Source organism: Anomalospiza imberbis, unplaced genomic scaffold (genome assembly GCF_031753505.1).
Source record: "Anomalospiza imberbis isolate Cuckoo-Finch-1a 21T00152 unplaced genomic scaffold, ASM3175350v1 scaffold_164, whole genome shotgun sequence".
Lineage (NCBI taxonomy): Eukaryota > Metazoa > Chordata > Aves > Passeriformes > Viduidae > Anomalospiza > Anomalospiza imberbis.
This window is the reverse complement of record NW_027099798.1, coordinates 86,796-95,360: the sequence shown is the minus strand read 5'-3', so window position 1 is coordinate 95,360 and position 8,565 is coordinate 86,796. Positions and strand designations below refer to the sequence as shown.

The 8,565-nt window shown below is 44.7% G+C and overlaps 1 long non-coding RNA gene across 1 annotated transcript; it reads left to right on the top strand.

Annotated features, from left to right (window-relative positions):
* Positions 1-876: 876 nt before the first annotated feature.
* Positions 877-1,929, top strand: LOC137466217 (uncharacterized). The gene is made up of 3 exons (XR_010995051.1): positions 877-1,104; positions 1,746-1,790; positions 1,904-1,929. It is a non-coding gene; the product is annotated as an uncharacterized lncRNA (long non-coding RNA).
* The last annotated feature ends 6,636 nt before the right edge of the window (positions 1,930-8,565 follow it).

The window sequence follows — 8,565 nt, the reverse complement described above, 5'->3', positions numbered from 1 at the left end:
TGCACTGGAAGCCAAATAACAACTGCACCTTGCAAGGGTTGCATTTTGGTCAAAGTTGTTCTGTTTTTTGTTTTTGTTTTTTTTTTTTTTATCTTTCAGAAAAATGAGTCTGATTTTATTTGGGTGAATGACAAATATTCCTCCTTCTCTAGAACTGAACTGGGAATTTCTCTAGGATTGGGAACTTTTATTTCTAACTGTTTTTTCTTAACTAATGACACATTTTGCTCAACTCTTTCACATGCAGAGACAGCCTGTGCCTGTGCAGGCCAAGCTTCGCTGCTGCAATAGCAACTAAAGGAAATTGATTTTCAATGAAGGGAGCACACTGCAGAAACAGACTTTCTTAACCATATTCAATAAAAGTCAGCAATGGAAACGGTGTTTCCTGACTGCCAGAGAAGCCAGACATTGATCTTGCAGGAGGTGACTGGTGGTTTCAGCTCTTGCTCTGCCTGGTCTCTGTTCCTTACTGCCCTTCAGATGGAACTGTTATTCCTTATTAGCATTTCATTATGAATGGACTTGAAAGACATTTCTAGAGCTGTTGGTCAGCAAATGTTTGCTGAGCGCATGCTTGTTTGGTATCAAGGAGTAAAATACCCAAACAAACTCACAGTGCTTCCCTCTTTCTTGTTTCAGCCCATCGTGCACATGTATGAGCAGTCCACTGAAGGAATACTGGAGGTGGGTGCTCTTCAATACCAGATCTCCATGGGAAAGCCAGTACAAATCCATGGGGAGGTGGATCCCTCTGACTCTGGGAAGGGTGAAACTGCCTCTGTGTCCATCAGCAAAACTCCTGTGAGCTTCTTCTCTCCTTCTCTTTCCAGGAAATGAGCAGCCCTCTGTCATCTCTCCTGCCACTTTTTCGGACACCTGCTAGAACAGAGACTTCCGAATTTCCATTGCAGGCAAAGGTAACCCTGCCCATTTTGGCCAGGGCTTCTGATAAATTACAAGAGATCTCTCTGCTGAGCAGAACTTCAGTCTTGGCAGAAGGAGCCTGCCTGGAGGCCAGCCTAAGTTCCTTGACCATAAACAGTGTTGAGAGTTAGAAACCAAGCAGAAACTGCACCTTGTGTGGGGTTCCATCATACCCAGGTGTTTTTGTTTTTTTTTTTTTTTTTACAAGAAAGAGTCTGATTTTATTTGTGTGAATGACAAATATTCTTGTCACTTGTGAACTGTCTTAGGAGAATTGGGAACTCTTATTTCTAACTGGTTTTTTTTTAACTCCTGAGGCTTTATGCACAACTCTTACATGCAGAGGCAGCCTGTGCCTTTGCAGGCAAGGCTCAACTGCTTCAACAGCATCTTAAGGAAAATGCAGTTCCATAAAGGGAGCAGACTACAAGAACATACCTTATTAAAATAGTGATAATAAGGATATGATAACGATGGTAATAATAATAATAGTGATAATATTAATAATAAATAAAAATAGTAATAGTAACAAAGAGAAGTAGGAGTGGAAATGGAAACAGTGCTCCCTGACTGCCAGATTCCAAAGGGAAGACAGACACCTCAGAGGAGGAGTTGACATTGCTGGGTTCAGCTCTCTCCATGCCTGGTCTCCATTATTAACTCCCCTTTAGATAGGCTTTTCATCCTTACTTTAATTATATTCTTAGTACATTTGCAATGCATTTACAGAGCTGTTGGTAAGCGAAGGTTTGCTGAGTTCTTGCCGATTAGTAAAAAACCCAAACAAACCCCTTCTGTTTCCCTTGTTCTTGTTTCAGGCAAAGAAGCCCTCTGATGTGCCACTGATTGAAGACATTTTGAGGGTAAGTGCTCTTAAATAGAAGATCTCTGTGCTTGCTTATGTTTTGCATACGTTAACGAAATGAGTGGGGACAAAAATACATTTTGAGAGCTGCTTCTCTCCCTCTCTTTCCAGGAAATGAGCAGCTCACTGTCACCTCTTCAGACGCCAGCTAGAGCAGAGACTTCCAAATTTCCATCGGCAACAAAGGTGACCCAGCCCATTTATGCCAGGGCTTCTGATTAAATACAAGAGATCTTTCTGCTTAGCAGAAATCCAGCTCAGAGTTTTGGCAGCTCTTGGAATGCTTTAGAAATATTTATTCAAAAGTGCACATGCCCGTAACGTGCCGTTAACACAGTCTTGGTGTCAGTAGCTGTGTTGTTTAGCTACATGCTAAGCTACTTTGTCCTTTTATTCTAGGAATCTCAACCTGATGGATCTGCAGCACAGAAGCAGAGTAAGTAGAAATGCAAAGAAAACACAGTTCTTTGTGTGCTGACAGGTAATTTTTTAATGTTATTTGTGGCAGAGACCATAGAATGCTTACACTGATTCAGCAGCGTGATTTCCTCTGCTTTGCTGAACAGGGATGAATTTAGGAATGGCTTAAGAAACTGTAACCAATCATTACCTAGACCTTAAGGTAGCTGTTCAGCAGAGGACCAGCAGTATTTAGTTAGGAAACTCCCACCTGGAGTGATGAACAATCTTGGTGGCATACCCTTCCCTAGAAAAAAGTGACTCTCTCATCTGGTGCTGACAGACCACAGGGTAAAATACGCGACAAGGGAGGCATATAAATGCAACTTTTTAATTTTTGCTTTCCAGAGCAGGCTGGGACAGCTTCAGAAACCTTGTCGAGTTCTCAGCCAAGAGCAGCGTAAGTAACCAGACTCTGTCCTCATCTCTGCTGGGCAGGTACTTAAAAGAACCTGGAATGTACAAAAATTTGGCTTATCAGTCAGATTCTTCTCAGAAAACTTCATTGCAGGGAATTTTCACCAACAGAAACATTATTGTTTTATGAAGGTCTCACTCAATTGTTTAGGTCTGAAAAGACCTTGAAGATCATCAAGTCCTATCGTTAACGCAGCAAGGCCGAGTGCATCAACCATGTCATGGTGACAATGACTGCGATTCAAACCAAAACAGAATAAAAGCGAAGAGAAAAAACCTCAGTCTTTGTGTACCAGACTGAGGTTTTTGTCTTCTTTTAATCTGTGATGCTTAACATCTTGTCACACTTTGAACTCCTCAACCTACTGACAATAGATTAAGCTGGTAGAAATGCTAAGGGATACCAGCTGAATCTGATCATTCCTGGATATGGTTTTGATGCCAGGCAGGACAAGTAAAGCTACAGCTACCTAAACTGTGTAGATCTACTGATGACATTTTAAAGTTATTTCGTTGTAAAACTTTCTTCCATTGCCCAAGTAGAAGTTTTCAAAAAAGTGTTGGAGGTATTTTATTTAAAAAGAAACACAAAGAAATATAGTATTTCACATGGACGGTCTAAAAACCTCACTTTATATGCTAAGAATATAGCTAGTTGTAGAGTGGGATAAAGACAACATTTCTATAACCTATGGGAATTGTGTATGTTTGTCTGAATGGGTGTGAGTGGAAGGTTTGATAATTTCCAAGCTTTTTTTTATTCTGGTGCTTGGTATTTTGAGCACGGCAATGTATTCCTCTGGCCTTCTCCCCTCTGCTCCCAGTGCCCAAACACAGGGCTCAGTTTTAGTTTTGAATGCTGCCATGTCAGTGGAATAAGTAAGTAACCTTCCCCCCTGCTGCTTCCTAATTTTGTCTTCTGGTGGCCTGGCAGAGCTCTCCAGTTCCAGCACAAGAGGATGGCACCAGCACAGCCCAGCAGCTCGGAGTCAGAGAGCACCAGGGACTGCCACAGCTCCTCAGTCTGTGACAGAGAGACCAGCTCCTGTGACAGTGAGCAGGATAACCTTCCAAGGGGGCTGGACCTGCCCGCATGTGAGGTGAATTGAGAGACCATGGAGAGGCTGCTTCCACAGCCCCTTGCCCACTGCAGGGCTGGTGTCTTAGGAAGGACGCAGATGTTGTACTTCTCCTCCGTTACCAAATTCTGCCCGGTTTGTCCTGGAAATACTGATTTGCAAGACCCCTCTCACTCCAGTGAAGGCTTAGGCATTTGCCACTGACTGGTTTATGAATTTTATTCATCACACGTGCATCCATGGTGCTCAAGGAGCAAGTTAGTGCCTGTGGCCTGTTAGTTTAGAGTCAGTTCTTCACAGGCCAAAGGCCAGACTTCTGGGCAAGAGTCTCTGGGCTCTGGGGAGCTGTGCTAGGACAGAAAGAGCCAAAAAGGCATCAGTCTTGAATCCTTCTTTTCTCTTTTGTTGGCAGCCTGAGCCATCAGCTTCTAAAAAGTGTCAGCTTGACAACCTAATGACCCAGATAAAGTGAGGAGCAGTACAAAGAGAGGGTCCCATGGAAATTGCCCATGGGCATGGACGTGAGGAGGGTGTGAAGCAGGAGCAGGGCATGAGCAGCAATTCCTGCCAGCACCAGTCCAAGGCAAGGGAGCCTTCTTACAAGAGCTGTGGCCAAGTGGCCATGGATGTCCACAAGACCTTTGCCCAAGTGGCCGAGGACACTCACAAGACCTCTGGCCAAATGACCGAGCATTTTCACAAGACCTATGGCCAAGTGACAAAGGCTCCTCAGGAATCTCATGGTATGAGCACACCCAGCTCTCTAAAGCCTCTTGTGCACACCAAGGAGGCCTTGCCCAGGAAGATTGTGGGTATCAAAAGGCCCAGCGAGCCCCTGGAGCATGACAAATCCAAGAAAGTCCTGAAGCTGGAGAGTGAGCCTGGTCCGTTGGAGGTCAGAGACCAGTCCTCCAAAGACAAGCTGTTAGTCCAAGAAGCAGAGAAACCAAAACCTGCTTTCTGAAAAGGCCTGAAACTGGGAGTGCAAAAACCCTCTGAGAACAGGAAGCACGAGGAGCCTGACAAGAGCTTTGCCCACGTGCCCAAGGTTCCTGCCCAGATTTGTGGCCAAGTGGCCAAGCCTGCCCACGAATCTGATGTTACATCCAAGCCCAGCTTTCTGAAGCCTCCTGTGCACACCAAGGAGGCCTTGCCCAAGAATACTCTAGGTATCAAAAGGCCAAGTATGTCCCAGGTACATGACGAATCCAAGAGAGTCTGGAAGGTAGAGAGTGAGGCTGGTCTTTTGCAGGTCACAGACCAGTCTTGCAAGAACCAGCCCCAAGTCAAGAAAACAGTGAAGCCAAAAGCCACCGACAAAAAAGGCCTGAAGCCAGCACTTCACAAGGCCTCTGAGAAGAGAAAGGGCTCCCACCAGGTCAACACCAAAGGCTTTTTGGAGCCCAGTCTCCTGAGACATGCTCAGGAGTATGATGCCTTCATGCCCAGTGGCCACAGGCCTGGGGATTTGCACAAAGGGAAGGTGCCCTTGCCTCCTGGGGAGAAGAAGTTGTTCTCGCCTGCAAGGGAGGCAGACGTGAAGAGGAAAGCCATGAGGAGTCCTGAGGAGTCCCCCAAAAAGAAGGTGAGAGGGGCTAGAGGAAGTGGGTTTGGACAATGACCAAGGTGGTGTTTGAAAAACCCGTGTGGAGTTTCCCCTTCATAGTTTGGCAGTAGAGCCGTGATGCTTCTCCTCTAGAGGGAGTTCCAGTGTGCTGTTTTTTTCTGTTTTCAACCAGAATCGATCAAACTGAGCTGTACTGGTCTGTACTTTAGGTGAACTTCCAAGACCTGAGTGAATTTTTTTCCCTGTTGTTATTCTTGCTGCTAGAGGGAAGACAAGGGGGATACTCCCAGGAAGAAAAAGGAATGAGACAAAAAATCCCAACAAAATAATTTCAGCTTTCAGCAAACAAAGGCTCCAATAAAGTGAAGTGAGTATGCAGTGATGGGATGTCAGAAAGATGTGTCTGTCTTCAGAAGGGAAAGATGAAGAACTGTATCTCCTGTCCAGACACTCAAGAGTTGGCTTCTAACATGATGTGCATTCTGCAGCTACAGCTGCTGCAGATTGGCCTTTACATGCTGGAAGCTATTGTTGGTTGGGGGTTTATGTATAAATTATGAATGGGATGGGATTGCTGTGGAACGCGTGTTAAGTTTCTTTTTTAGCATTAGTCTTATGACATGGTTATGACAATGGGAAGACAGTAGTAGTCTACATTTTTGGTAGCATACAAAGAACTTAATGTTACAACTTACTTCAAAAGTTTTTTGACTAATCACACAAAACAAAAGCATATTGATAGTAGTTGTATCTAACTACTAGAAGTACATGCATTTTTTGTTAAAAGAGTGTTTCCTTATTTTGAATGTAATACTTGTTTGTAAGCTTTAAAACACAATGCACAGAGCTCTATTGTTAAGCTTGGAACTTCTTAATATCTTGCTAGATGTACTTTTCTGTAGCTTAGGAAGTTATTCTAGACAAGTGTTAATATACAGACTATTGTTCTATTTGTCTTTGTTTTTCTACTTCTTATATAATTTTTCTGGTGATAAATCTTACGGCTATTGCTTAGCTCTAATTGTAGTTTTGTTGTCTCTGAGGTCTGCTTTTTGTAGCTTCCCTAAAACTCTCTGATTTTGACAATTCCCACAGAAGCAACGAGTGCAGAAAGCCACTCTGAAGGTGTAGGTGAGTAAGGGTAGGGAGCCCTTCGCTTCTGACATCCTTTGAAAGCACAGAGGTGTCGGGGCTGATGACTGGCTGGGGGAAGGGATGTTCCAATTGCAGTAGGAATGGAAGAGCTTTAATTCTGGAGTTCCTTCCTCCCTTTTCCTCAGGGAAAATGAGCAGCTCTCTTACTCATGTGCTGGCTTTTGGAGTGGGATGGGTAGGAGGTAGTTTTGGGCAGAGAGGAGTCTGGATCGGGTCGAGGATGGTGCTGTGCTCTGTGTCAAATCATCCTTGGTGCAGCATCAGCTGAGCCAAGGCAGAGCAGCTGGAGAGCACGTGTGCAGTGAGTAGGGACCAAAACACGGGAAAAGTGGGTGCTGAAAGAGGTGAGCGGACCGTCCCATGCCCAGCAGAGTTAGGCAAGAAGTGCAGCCTCACCCCTGAGCCTTCTCCCTGGGTTTAACTTCATTTCCTGCTCTTCTGATGCTGCAGTCCATGAGCTGGGATTCACTACTTGGTGTGTTCTTGGAAACCTTGCGAAGCTGGCTAAAAATGATGGAAATGAGCAGTGGTGAAACAAGGTTGAGAGCTATTTGGGGCTGCTTCTTGCTGCCAGAATTCCCAGGTCATCCTGATTTCAGATGATCAGAAATCTGCTAGGCCACTGTTATTGAATGTGAAAGTCTCTGCCAATTCAAACTCCCTCTTATTTGGAGCCGCTCAGCTTTGGCAGTGATGTCTAGTTGAGATGTTGGCATGAATGGCAGGATATAGGCAAGCTTTTAAGAAATGCCTAGGTTATATGTACACCATGATCATGAATTTGCTTCTCTGGTCCAGAGCATCAGAAGATTCATTCCAAACTGAGAGGAAAAATGTGGTGCTGCCAGCACTGCCGGCCATGACTGCTGCACAACGTGCACCAAATTTGACCACGACGACCCAAAAGAGACCCAGAACTGCGACTGATGACCTGGACCTGCCTGCCATGGATAACCCTGCCATGAGCCAGTGTCTTGGTTTGAAAAGACAGGAGACTGTGAAGGGAGGCAAAAGCCTCCTGTGAAAAGGAAAAGGTAAACCCCCTCCTTCCGAATTATCACAATTTCAGAATTAAAAGGGCTCTCAGGCAAAGATATGAGAATGGGAATAACAGTTTTTTACTAGGAAGGAAAAAAACTAAATAACAATGCAATTTAGCACAAGCAAAAAAAAAAACAAAAAAAAACAAAAACCACTGGCAGAGTGAGAAAAAAACCTGACACCCTGAGAAGTCAGGGTGTTGATAGTAGTCCAGCCAGATGGTGGCAGCTCCTCCCGGAGCGGCAATCTGCAGAAGGGTGTAGGTCCTTTCTGAAGATGCGGCGAAGGAGCAGCTGGGCCTGGTTCCTGATTCCTCTGGGAAATCCGGCGAAGAAGGCTGTCTGTTGCCTCAGAAATGCTTGTTTTATGGTGGCAGGGATGCTTGGCTCCTCCCTCTGGGTGGAGCATCTCACAATGGGATGATGTAACAAGTCTTAACAGCCACAGTGAGTAATTCAATAGCCCATTAACAGGAGATTATCTTTCTGGCAGTGTCATTGTTCTTGAAAGAGATAAGAAAAACTGCCTAACTCCGGACAGATGGCAGTGTGTTTATAAACAGGAGTGTGTTTATAAAAAGAAATTTTGATTTATTTATAAATAACTGTGGGTGTGGCTGCAACCTGGGCCTCGGGTTTTATAGCATGCTGACAAAATTGTTGCATTTATGGGTTAAAAAAATCAGATTTTACTGGCTGTTTTTAAAAATTTGGCTCTTTACTGACAGCTGGAAGTATGGGGTCGAGGATGTTTTGGGGGGGGCGGGGGCAGGGCTATATGTTAGGCCAGACTGTGCACACTGATTAACTGTCTTCTAATTGCTTGCTTTTTCCTGATAATTTTCCTGCTTCCAGTCCTCACTGCACTCTCAGCCATTGAACAAGGAAACCTGCTGCTGAATTTTTCTGTGCTTGGGAAAAGTTTAATGATACAAAGCACTGTGAGCTGCCAGGTGAGAAGCCAAGGTTCCATTTCGATTATTGGAGGGAGTGCTAGGAAAGAAGGCAAGAGCGGGAGAGCCCGTTGCATAGACTATGCCTGGGAGAAATGAACAT